Raw genomic sequence first — 13937 nt, 5'->3', positions numbered from 1 at the left:
AACAGGAGAAACAGCCAACCCCAAACATACATTATATCCTTCTATGGGCTCATGGCAATGGAGGATATGTCTCCCTAGGGGATTTTTCTCTTTTAAAGTGATAGGGAGTACCAGACATGTGCCTAGAGCGATTTGACTGCACTGTACAGATAAGACGCTATTAAGTATAACTACAGGCTACATTTGCATTATAATCAGTTCTCTCTATCAGCTAAGAGGCTATATGGACAAGGAAGACAATGCAAAGCTGTGCCCGGCAATGAGTGTAATTAGTAAATCACAAATTAGCTTTATTTCCTTCAAATTGTTCCTTTTCTTCAGTAAATCATTTTATTCTCATGCAGCTCTCATTTCCTTTTAAAATAAGCTCAGGTAAAATGAGCAGCTTTGCACTTCTTTGTTCTGTTATTTCTACCAGAATTAGGAGAAACAAATATAGATTTAGTCAGTGCACAGTATGTGTAAGTGTAGAATGTACTCACTAGTTCATTCATATATGTATAGTTTGTGTGATTTACTCTATAAAGCATTTAGTTACATCAAGTAAATAAACGTTATAACATTTATACTTTATTTATTAAATTATGTTACCAATTGGTATTCCTTTAAACATCTATTACTTAAAGGGACAGTATACTGTAAAATAACTTTTCCCTTAATGTGTTTATAATTGCTTTTTTTACCAACTGCAGAGTAAAAAATGTATGACAAATAGCTTTTTAAGGTTTATTTCTGTATATTAAAGCTCTGATTTTGTGTTTTGAAGCCACAGCCTAATAAAATAGGTTGAGTTTGTAGGTATAATCAGATCTCATTACTGTATCACATTGTGCACATATAACTGCTTCTTTATCTTATATCTGTCCTTAAAACAATCACCAATACTTTGAGAGAACAATGGAAAATCAACATTTTATTACCTTATCTCTGCTTTATCACACTGTGAGTGTAATTTCTTCTGCTGGCTGTGTTTACAAAGCTTATCTATAGCTGGTACGCGCGGCCACAAACTTTCAGAATAGGTGGGGATACCACATGCTAAATTAACAATTTCAAATGCCAATATAAGGGTAAAGGAGCTACTTGTAAACAATTTAATACACTCCAGCAGGTTAAGTGGATCATTGGGAACAAATTAAAGGGGAGAACATTTTTGAGTAAACTGTCCCTTTAAATGGACAGTTTAGTCAAAATGAAACTTTCATGAATCAGATAGGGCAGGCAAATTTAAACAACTTTCCAATTTACTTTTACCATCATTTGCTTTTTTCTCTTGAAGGCCGCCTCTTATCTTAATGCATTTTTACAGTTTTTTTTAGTTTGTTTTACAGCTAGACAGCTCTAGTTAAAGTATGTCCTATAGATAACATTGTGCTCATTCCCTGTAGTTACTTAGGATTCAGCACTCATTGGCTAAAAAGCAAGTTTGTCTAAAGAACTGAAATAAGGGGGCAGTCTACAGAGAGTTAGATACAAGGTAGCACCTACAAATTTAAAATGCACCAGAATCTTTTTGTACATATCAAGTGCTCTCTACAGATCAAATAAGTAAAAGGAGGGAGATAGAAAATTTACAAAAAAATAGCAATAGGTATTAAAACAAAGAATCCCATGTTTAGCTTCTGCATCCTTGATATTTAGCTTTGTGTTCAACTTTTTGAACATTGTATTGCCCAGAATGACCCCTGGTAGTGAGATTGATGAGATTTCTTATATATTTGGTAGTTAAGACAGTTAGAGCCAGATTACAAGTGGAGTGCTTTTTAACACTCCAGTTTGAGAGTTAACTGCGCTAGAAGTAAGCTTTTTGCGCATGCTGGGTTGCGTTCGTATTATGAGTTGAAAGTAAACTGTTTTCGCTCGCGTGCAAACCCTGCACACGTAAAAAGCAGAACTTAGGATACTGTACATGCAATAATGTAATCCCCCATATAAGTCAATGAGCAAAAAAGAGGAAACAAACTTACCACACTCGTGTGCAAACACGATTGCATATTCTCAAGTGCTCTAACCCAGCATGAAAATATGAATATTTCACATTCCAATGTTCTTCACATAGCAGAATGTTTTCTATTTATTCATAAATACATCTCTCTCTCTCTCTCTCTCTCTCTCTCTCTCTCTCTATATATATATATATATATATATATATATATATATATATATATATATATATATATATACAGTATATATATATTTTTTTGTACAATATATATTTACACCTATATAGATATATAAACAGATATATATATATGTATTTACAATATGTATATTCTGCTGTGTGTAGAACATTGGAATGTACAAAATTTACAGTAAATACACAGTATTAAACTTTATTAAATATGAATATTGCATAAATAGATTTTTACATGTTTTCATCTACTTAACTGCAAAGGGCTCCAATGCACTTTTATATATGTGTGTATATGTGTTTATATGTGTGTAAATATGTCTGTAAATACATATATAAATATATAAATACATATGTACACTCATATATATATACACACACACACATATATATATACATATCCATCTTTAGACATGTATATATATATGTATCTCAATGTTAAAGCACTTTGCTCATATTTTTGAGCCCTTGTAACTTTATTTGTGCAAAAAGAAAAATTTAAAAAATAATTTTTATTAGATGATTTTATTTTGAGATTAATTGTACTTTTTAATGTATTTTTGATGTGTTTTGTGACACATTTTTTTGAGAAACAGTTAACTAGAGGTCTGAGGACGTGGTAATCATTCTAGCATAAATTGAGATTGCGCTCAAGAGATCGCATTTACTTTCAACTTGTAATACGAGTGGAAAATCTGGCGCACACAAACAGCCTACGATAAACTGCCTTATTAAATTATAAAAACTGTCAAACAGGATTTTAATCATATGGAAACATAGATTAGAACATGACAGCACTTGCTACTTTGTGAACACTAAAATGTAAAACTTTTTTTTTAATATTTCGCTGATTTAATATTAAAGATACAACTGTATATTATTATCTTTGCTTTAAACACCTCATTATATCTAGCATATATTTAGCTATTTTGGTAAACACTGGTGTGTACAATACAGGCTTAGGTAGCAGTATTGTAAGATCATCTGTTCACATCTCTTAAGTGAACATTTATAAGTGAGGCACAACAAATTATACAAGAATTACACTCAATACTCACCACACTGCTGTTTACTAACTAACAAACTGCCTATTGCTCGCTCCTCTGCTTTCAGGTATGTAAATTGGGTCCCTGCATTCAAATCCTGCCAATTTCCCTGTTTTTTTGTGTCATTTGTACTACAAGTCTCTCTTTGGTATGTGAATTGGGTCCCTGCATTCTAATCCTGCCAATTTCCCTGTTTTTGTGCCATTTGTACTACAAGTCTCTCTTTGGTATGTGAATTGATCCCTGCATTCAGATCCTGCCAATTTCCCTGTTTTTGTGCCATTTGTACTACAAGTCTCTCTTTGGTATCTGAATTGGGTCCCTGCATTCAAATCCTGCCAATTTCCCTGTTTCTTGTATCATTTGTACTACAAGTCTCTTTAGGATGTAAATTGGGTCCCTGCATTCACATCTTGCCAATTTCCCTGTTTTTGTATCATTTGTACTACAAGTCTCTTTATGATGTGAATTGGGTCCCTGCATTCAAATCTTGCCAATTTCCCTGTTTTTGTATCATTTGTACTACAAGTCTCTTTAGGATGTGAATTGGGTCCCTGCATTCAAATCTTGTCAATTTCCCTGTCTTTGTATCATTTGTACTACAAGTCTCTTTGGTATGTGAATTGGGTCCCTGCATTCAAATCCTGCAAATTTCCCTGTATTTGTGTCATTTGTACTACAAGTCTCTCTACTTTGCATTTGCCTGTAGTCTGTGTAATAATTTATATATTTACACTGATGATCTTGTCTTCATCTATGTGATGTTTAAACCTTGCAAATATTTGTTATAATTGCTAAATTTATAATTTCACTAATGGTATAACCCCAGTCTCCCCCAAATTCTATTGTCTGTTTTTTTTTTTTAAACTTATCTCACCCTGAATACAATTTTCCCAATTGGCCTTTGACTGTCTTTGATTATTTCATTACCTAATTTATTGCATTCAGCTGAATGCTATGGCCTATAAATGTAAACACTGCTATGGGGAAAGCAATGCAGGGGTAGCAATACAGGCTTAGGTAGCATCTGTTCACATCTCTTAAGTAAACATTTATACGTGAGGAACAACAAATTATTCAAGAATTGGACAAGGATTGGACAAGGGATAAGGCAAGTTCTGTTTTTATACTGAGTTTTATACACTGTCTATTTTGTAAAAAATGCACAAAATGTTAATATCCATTTTTGCCACCTTTTGTCTGTTTAACAAATTACTTTACTCAATTACTCCTTATCCCTCACCACCTGCACTGGTCATCAGCCCATCTCTCTTAACTTCACCTTACTTTTGTATTCATGAACTTCACACATTCCTAAAGACTCTCTCTCCCCCTTGCAACTCATCACAAAAACTCACTACTGCAAATCCACATCTAATCTCATGTCACTCTCCCTCTTGCCAGGGCCGGTGCTAGACTATTTTGCGCCCTAGGAAAGACCTGCTACTTGCGCCCCCCTCCACAAATCCTCCCCTGCATATGAAATGACCCAATTTATAAACAGAAGCAGTCTGAAGTCTGTATATATCAGTATCAGGTTCTCTAACCCCCATCCCTATATTAAGGTTTGTTACCTGCATTTATGTATTGACATGACTAAGGACTAGAGGTCCGAAACGTTGTCTTGTATTCTTTGAATATCCCAATAAAGATGGAATCTTTTGCATAAATTGGTGAGTGCTGCTGCCTTCTTTGGACTGTATTACCAATTTACAAACAGAAGCAGTCTGAAGTCTATATATATCAGTATAATCTGAAACGTTGGGGCTTGGTTAGGAGTCTTAAAATCAGCAAAATGTTATTTAAAATTAAGCAAAACTATACATCTTTACAAAAACACACCCAGATGGGCTATATATAAATCGATCATCTACAAAACATGTATGCAAAGAAAAATCTAGTGTACCAATGTCCCTTTAACATAATGATTAATCATGTGAAGTAAATAAATATTTGTATACATGGTTTTGTTCAGGGTTTTCAAAGTCTTGCTGTATAAATTTATTAATAAGGGGCTAGCTTGTATTGGACAATAACAAGCTACATACTGTACATGAAGATGCAAATATAAAGAGAGGGATCTATACATAACCTTATATATAAGCCACCATTGCCTGCCTAATTACAATTACAGGCCAGTTACTACACATTGTCACCCTCTCTATAAAACAAACCCATGCACTTACTTACAGGCCAGTCACTACACATTGTCACCCTCTCTATAAAACAAACCCATGCACTTACAGGCCAGTCACTACACATTGTCATACAATCACCCTCTCCTGTATAAAACAAACCCAGTCACTACATATTGTCATACAGTCACCCTCTCCTCTATTAAACAAACACATGCACTACACATTATCATACAGTCACCATCTCTATAAAACAAACCCAGTCACTACACATTATCAATCATACAGTCACCCTCTCCTGTATAAAACAAACCCAGTCATTATAGATTATCATACAGTCTCCCTCTCCTGTATAAAACAAACCCAGTCACTATACATTATCATACAGTCTCCCTCTCCTGTATAAAACAAACCCAGTCACTATACATTATCATACAGTCATCCTCTCCTGTATAAAACAAACCCAGTCACTATACAGTATCATACAGTCTCCCTCTCCTCTATAAAACAAACCCATACACTTGAACCTTCTGACTTCTCAGTTCCTCCACAATCCACCTCACTTTCCCCACGATTACTGCACATGCTTAGTGCAGTGCGCACACGTGATGTGACGTTACCAGTAGGCGGCCACTGCTTGTTGGGAGCAATCACTTCGAGGCTCAGTCATATCAGGACAGGAGACACACAGTCATAGCGCACTGCTTGCAGACAGTCCAGGGACTAACTGAGATTAATGATGACTTGTGTGCTGACGCTAAGCACATTCACTGACTGAGTCTGAGAGTGTCACTCATAAAGCGCTGATATCATCGCGCTGCATACTTTGAGACCCAAATCACAGCAGTCATGGCCGGCTGCACCCTAGGTGGTAGTGCGCCCTAGGCGGCTGCCTAGTGTGCCTAGTGGGAGCGCCGGCCCTGCCTCTTGCTCATACTAGCTGCTGGCGACATCTCCCCTAATCCTGGTCCCCAACAACTTCCTTGCCCATGTGTACCCTTCAATAGACTTCATAAACAAAACTCTGGTAATCTTAATCTCATTCCTCTTGCATCTAAAGCCTTCACTTGCGCACTTTGGAACTCTCGCTCTGTTTGCAACAAACTCACTTCTATCCATGACCTTTTTATCTCCCACTCTGTCAGTCTTCTGGCTCTCACAGAAACCTGGCTATCTCCTTCAGACACTGCTTCCTCTGCTGCACTGTCACATGGGGGTCTCCACTTCAGCCACACTCCTAGGTCTGACAATAGACAAGTAGGTAGTGTTGGTATTTTACTTTCCTCTTGTTGCACCTTTCAACAAATACAGCCCTTCTCCTCCCTCACATTTTCTTTATTACTGCCCCCCTGGCTCCGCAACTCTATTTCTAGATCACTTTGCCACCTGGCTACCTTACTTCCTTACTTCCTTTCCTCAGATACCCCTGCCCTTATTCTCGGTGACTTCAACCTCCCTGTTGATAATCCCACTGCCTCCTCTGCAAAACAACTTCTGCAACTCACTTCCTCTTTTAGCCTGTCACAATGGACTGACTCTCCCACTTACAAACATTGTCACTCCCTTGATCTGATTTTCAGCTATCAATGCACTATCTCAAACTTCACAAACTCAGCTTTTCCTCTTTCTGACCACCACCTCCTCACTTGTAACATCACCTCCCTCCCTACAACTCTTTCTCCTTCTACCCCTCAGACTAAACTTCACAGAGGTATCAAGTCACTCGATCAGCAACAGCTCGCTAGCTCTCTTGAACCTCTTCTCTCTTCCATCCCCTCTTTTTCCTGTCCTAATGAATCTATCTGCCACTATAACTCCACCCTTACATCGGTTCTTGATAATCTGGCCAAACCTACCATAGCTCGGAAAACATACATTCATCCTCAACCCTGGCATACTCCTCTGACACGGTACCTACGTAGATGTTCCCGTACTGCTGAGCAACACTGTAGGAAATCTCAGAGTTCTGTTGACTTTCTTCACTATAAGTTTATCTTGAACACTTACTACTCTGCCCTTAATCTATATAAGCAACATTACTTCTCTACTCTTTCTTCAAACACAAAATGTCTATTCTCCAAATTCAATACTCTTCTAGCCCACCCCCACCTCCCACCCAAACTTTTCTCTCAACTCAAGATTTTGCCAGCTACTTCAACAACAAAATCGACTCCATCAGAAATGAAATCAGCTCTTAACATACTACAGATCCCCCCCTTAAAAGCTCACAATCATCCAAAACCCACATAGCCAAAAATTTAGCTCTTTTGCCCCTGTTATAAAGTAAGAAGTTTCTGCCCTTATACTATCCTCTCACCTCACTACCTGTCCCCTCGACCCCATCCCCTCACAAGTACTCCCCTCTCTTCTACCCTTACCCCTATACTCACACACATCTTCAACCTCTCCCTTAGCACTGGTATAGTTCCCACATCTCTTAAACATGCATTAGTCACACCTATCCTCAAAAAACATCTCAATCCAACCTCTCCATCCAACTACCGCCCTATTTCCCTCTTGCCTCTTGCCTCAAAGCTTCTTGAAAAGCTAGTATATGCACGTCTATTCCATTTCCTTACATTAAACTCCCTCCTTGATCCACTGCAATCTGGATTTCGCCCCCTTCACTCAACAGGGACAGCAATTTTTAAGGTTAACAACAACCTACTTACAGCAAAATCTAAAGGTCACTTCTCTCTACTTATCCTCCTTGATCTGTCTGTAGCCTTTGATACTGTCAACCACCCTCTTTTGCTCCATACCCTCCAATCCTTCAGCATCTGCCACACAGCTCTCTCTTGGTTCTCTTCCTATCTGTCTAACCATACCTTTAGTGTAGCCTTCTCTGGGGCATCCTCTGCCCCGTTACCTCTTTCTGTTGGGGTCCTCGGTCCCCTTCTCAATCTACATTTAGGTTCCTTAATAAAGTCCCACGGCTTTCACTATCATTTGTATGCCTCCAGGATTAAACACAAAATTCTCACTCTGACACATAAAGCCCTCAGTTGCATTGCTCCCCCCTACATCTCAGACCTTGTCTCCAGATACTCTCCCGACCTCTTCGCACCACTCATGATCTCCTTCTCTCCTCCTCCCTTGTTATCTCCTCACATTCCCATTTACAAGATTTCTCCAGACTGGCTCCCATCTTATGGAACTCTCTGCCTCGCTCCACAAGACTTTCCCCAAGTTTTAAAAGCTTCAAGTGCTCCCTGAAGACTCTACTATTCAGGGACGCATGCAACCTACACTAACCTTCCTATCTCCACTGCTATCCCCTTAAACCCCATAGCATGTAAGCGTATGAGCCCAGCTGTTTGTAGTCCACCTTCATAAGAGCCGACTACAACAGTGCATCTCTCGGCAGGACTCTCTACCCATTTGATCCCTGTAATTGCTTTTATATACCACCCATGTTCATAGCGCTGCGGAACCTGTTAGCGCTCTACAGATACCTGATAATAATAAAGTGTGGGTGGGATTACATGCTATACATCTGTTTCTAGCATATAGGATTGACGTACCTAGGAACAGTGTTGAAGATTCACTAACAGCTTTTCAGTGTCCCCATTCTTACTAGATCTTATGCCATAATAAGTAGTCCATTCACTAAATAATAACCTTAATGAATAGTTACCTTTGAATAGCATAGCAATTTATGAGACTGCAGAGGTTTTTGGTGAAAGCTCCTCAGTATTATGTTAAAGGGACATTCCAGCCCAAATTAAAATGTACATGGGTGCATTTCAGTTTTGAATAGAAGCATTTTTGTATTATACATGTGTTAACAAAAATGTTTCTAATAAAATCTATAGCTGTTTAAAACGTATATTTAAGTATGCTCCGTGCACCAGCATTTTAAACACAGCACTTGCTCAGAGAGCCTAAGTTGCTTTTATCATCTGGTAATGACTCCATTTGTTAATTGCTCACATGATACAAGCCACACTGGCACTCTGAGCAGCTGCAGTATTTAAAATGCTGGTGCACTGAGAATATCTAGCTAAGCTTCACATGCACGTGCAGAGACAAATGCTTACAACTAAAACAGTGATAACTTTTATCCAGAAGCATTTTTGCCAATACATGTATATTACAAATATGTTTCTATTCAAAGATGTAATTCATCTATGTGCATTTACATTTTGACTGGAATATCCCTTTAATAAGCAGTTGATAAGACAAAAAAGGTAGTATTTGGTTAGAAGCAACTAGTTATATGTATTTTTGGAACATAACTGTACACCTAATTAAGAGGTTTCAGCTATGAAAATGCCCTGGAGGTAGACAGGGTACTGTGAAGACAACCTGACATTAGATAATTGAACTTCCTATGCTGCATCTTACAAGGTGAGTAAACTAACCTAAGCAAACAACATTAGCACAAGGCAATATGTCACAGCATTAAAGCAGCATAAAGAGATAGGTATTGTGTCCTCGTCATGACTTTGTATGGGGCTAATGTAGCTGTAATCATACGGATAGACACATTTATATGTCTGTGTGTGTTTGCGTAATAAAATTCAGTTAAAGCTGTTCATTTTGATAAAAAAAACTGGCATGTACAACTATTGCACAGGATAGAAGCCCATTGGTTGATGAGGACATCTCCCACTAATATAGTGGTAGAGTGTGACACTATCACAGGCATAACAATAATATTATTATTACTTTTTTTAGCACAGGAACATTTGGATATGCAAACAAGACATGGTAATACATTTTAAATGCTATATTAGATGTAACAAATATAAAATTAATTTTTTGTCAATTTAAAAATACCTGTGTCATAAACTATTTTTTTTTTAAATAACTTATTTTTGTTTTGAGGCTTAGATTCCAAATTGTGTTATTACTGGTTGTGATGAGAGTGGGAGGTGACGTCACCGGATGGGAACGTGGCTTATAGCCTTTATTGTCTATGTCGCAGTTACCAAGTTAATTGTGTTGTGCAAGCAGTATACTTCTATGCTCTGCAATAAAATAGCGTTGTACCTTCTATGCTGTGTCCTGCATCTCATGACATGGTGTCAGAAGTTCTTGCCTGTGCTTCTGTTTCCTGATTAATGACAACGTCGAAGTTTACCCCACCTGAGCCTTTTGATTTCTCTCAGCCTGCAGCTTGGCCCACATGACTTCAGCGGTTTCAATGCTTCAGGATTGCTTCCAAACTGGACAAGGAGAGTGGTGAAGTACAAGTCAATTCTCTTTTATACTCTATGGGGTAAGATGTGGAGCCAGTGTTCAATGCATTTACTTTCCAAGAAGGGGAAGAATTTGACTTTGAAATAGTTATGAACAAACTCAGTGCTCACTTTGTGCCCAAAAGAAATGTGATTCTTGAGGGCGCCTATTTTCACAAACATGCTCAGCGTGTGGGAGAATCTGTGGAGTTATTTGTGCGCAGCCTGTATGAACTAGCTGAATTCTGTGAGTTTGGTGTTGCTAAAGAAGAGAAAATCAGAGACAGAATAGTCATAGGAATTGCAGATGCTGAAGTCTCACTGAAGCTACAGTTGGAGGCTGAATTAACATTAGATGGGGCTATTAGGATGGCCAGCCAGAGTGAACTGGGGAAAAAGCAAAGTGCTGATCTGAGGTCTGAGAGTATTGTGGATAAAGTGCAGCAGTTCAGGAGAGCTGCAGGTGAAACGTACAGTGTAGACCAAGGGCAACAGATAGGCCCAGAAGCGGGTGGGCACAGCAGGCTTGCTGCATGCGTTGTAACCGTACCCATGATCAGAATGTTGTATGCCCCACTAAAGATAAAAGATGTAGACAGTGTACCCGAATGGGTCATTTTGAAGTGATGTATAAAACTGAATACATTAAGGAGATGCAGGTGGATAGTGACCAGGAGGGTCAAGAAGTGTCCTTTGCAGGTTCTGTCGTTGAACGGTCTGGTTCAGACGAAGATTGGTGGGTTACCCTTACTGTAATGGGAGCCAAGGTTGCCTTCAAGATTGACACGGCAGCAGACATCACTGTTATGTCTCTTGCAGCATTCATAAAACAGCTGATGAAAGTTACAACGAAAGTTCAAAGTCCTGGTTGCCGCATTGATTTGTGCGGGGAAATTTATTTCCAGTTGTTAGTACAAGCAGAGGAAATTTACCATGTGGCTACATGTAATTAGAGATCAGTGTGATAACAACCTATTGAGCAGGAAAGCAGCCTGTGGTTTGGGCCTTGTCGCCAGAGTGAATGAGATTTCGGAAGACATGTTTGGCGAATTGGGCCTACTGAATTGCAACCCAGTCCGTATATCACTTAAAAGTGATGCAATCCCATACAGCATTACCACTCCTCGTAGAATTCCGTTCCCGCTCATGCCTCAAGTGGAGAAGGAATTTCTGCATATGATGAATATGGTAGTTATTGAAGAGGTTGTTAAAGCAACTGACTGGTGTGCCCCCATTGTGCCTGTTGCAAAGAAAAACGGGAAAGTACGCACCTGCGTAGACTTGAAAAGGTTGAATGAATGAGGTAGTGAAGTGAGAGAGATATGTGCTGCCGATGCTTGAAGACATAGCTTCAAAACTAGCAGGGGCGAAGTTCTTCTCTAAACTGGATGCTTCCAGCGGCTTCTGGCAGATACCTCTAGATCCACAGTGCCGCAAACTGACTACCTTCATTACACCGGTAGGTCGGTTTTGCTTCTGCAGACTCCCCTCCTGGATATCCTCTGCTCCTGAATTCTTTCAAAGGGAGATGAGTTCCCTCTTAAGGGACCACGAGGGCACAGCAGTCGTCATGGACGTGTCAGGGTGCCAGGAATTAGACTCAGACGAGAAGTGCAAAAATAATCACACCTTTATTAATAACAAAAAAATAATAAAAAGTCCACAAGTCAAATAACAAGCCAGGAGTCAGAACCAGAGCTGGTAGTCAGACGAACCGAGTCAGGAGCCAAAGTGAATAGTCAGACGAGCCGGAACCAGATACAAGGAAAACAGCAGAATCCGGAACAAGCCAGGGATCAGGAACCAGGAAGGACATCAGACAGCCAGGTAATACACAGGAACTCTCACAAACAGGTCTGAGACAACGCAAAGGCAAAGCATTCTGAACAGAGGCCCTTTAAATAATAAGTGATGACATCACAATTCTGAGACTGCATCCTGTCTCACACAGATGATGCACACCAGTCTGGCCATAAAAGGAAGTGCAGGAAATGAGCAGCATCCCCCACAATGCACCAGAGTCAGCAAGAGAGGTGAGTAAAATGGCTGCCAGCAGCACATGGCAAACAAAACAGGGAAAAAACCCTGACAGGATGACATTTTAGTGTATGGATCTACATTGGAAGAACATGACCAGCGATTGAGCTGTGTGCTGCAGACCATTAGAGAGCCCGGGCTGAAATTAAATAAAGATAAATGCCATTTTCGAAAATCTGAGTTATGTTACTTTGGGCATATCATCAATGGAGATGGCATCAAGCCGGACTCTGATAAAATAATTGCTATTGAACAGATGAAAGTCCTTCTGATGTACACGAGCTGAGACAAATATTGGGCCTTGTCAATTATGGGGGCAGGTTCCTTCCAGATTTATTCACAGTACTACACCCTATCAGAGTTATTGAAGAAAGATGCTGCCTGGGTCTGGGGTCCTTCACAGGAAGAAGCTTTTGTACAGGTCAAGTCCTTGCTGGTGTCTGCCCCAGTGTTAGGGTTCTATGACCCTTCTAAATGACTGGTTAGTGCTGATGCAAGCAGTTATGGGCAAGGGGCCGCCCTCCTGCAGCTGAATGAGATCAAACTACAGACCATCGCCTACTGTTCCCGTACACTGATGGCTGTTGAGTTAAAATACGCCCAAATTGAAAAAGTGTGCCTGGCTGCAGTTTGGGTCTGTGAGCGCTTCCAGAGTTACTTAGTGGGTTTAGAGAAATTTAGTCTGGAGACTGAACATAAACCTCTAGTCCCTCTAATCAACTCTTATGATATTGACAAAACACCCCTAAGATGCCAGAGACTTCTGATGAGGCTGCTCAAGTTCAACGTTCAGGCAGTGCATGTGCCGGGAAAACTGGTAGTGGCAGATACACTTTCCAGGCTCCCGCTGGCTGCTGCTGAAGGATCTTCAACAGAATCAGATGTAAAAGTGTATGTGGATTCAGTATTGGCATCCAAATCCATTAAGTACATAAAAGAAGGTTGGCTAAAGAGGGCAACCTGGATATCTTTAAGTTCTTACCAGTCAGAGAGGTTGCAGCTCACGGAGCTAGATGGGTTGATGCTGTTCCAGGACCGCATTGTTATTCCTGTTAGCATGCGGAAGGAGATGTTAGGCAGGATTCATGATGGCCACTTGGGCATTACAAAGTGCAGAGAAAGGGCAGCTATGGCAGTATGGTGGCCTGGGATCAGTTCCGACATTGCAAGCCACGTGTCAAAATGTGCCTTTTGCCAGGAACGCTGGCCTACTCAGAGAAGGGAGTCCTTGATTTCTACTCCGCTGCCTGCAGGCCCATGGCAGAAAATAGCTACTGATTTGTGTGAACTACACGGGAAAGTACCTAGTCGTGATTGACTACTATTCCAGGTATTTGGAGATTGCACCCTTAAATGAGATCACCAGTCAAGCCGTTATCACTCGTCACAAGAGCTTGTTCGCCCG

Source organism: Bombina bombina, chromosome 4 (genome assembly GCF_027579735.1).
Source record: "Bombina bombina isolate aBomBom1 chromosome 4, aBomBom1.pri, whole genome shotgun sequence".
Classification (NCBI taxonomy): Eukaryota; Metazoa; Chordata; class Amphibia; order Anura; family Bombinatoridae; genus Bombina; species Bombina bombina.
Note: the sequence above shows the minus strand (reverse complement) of the source record.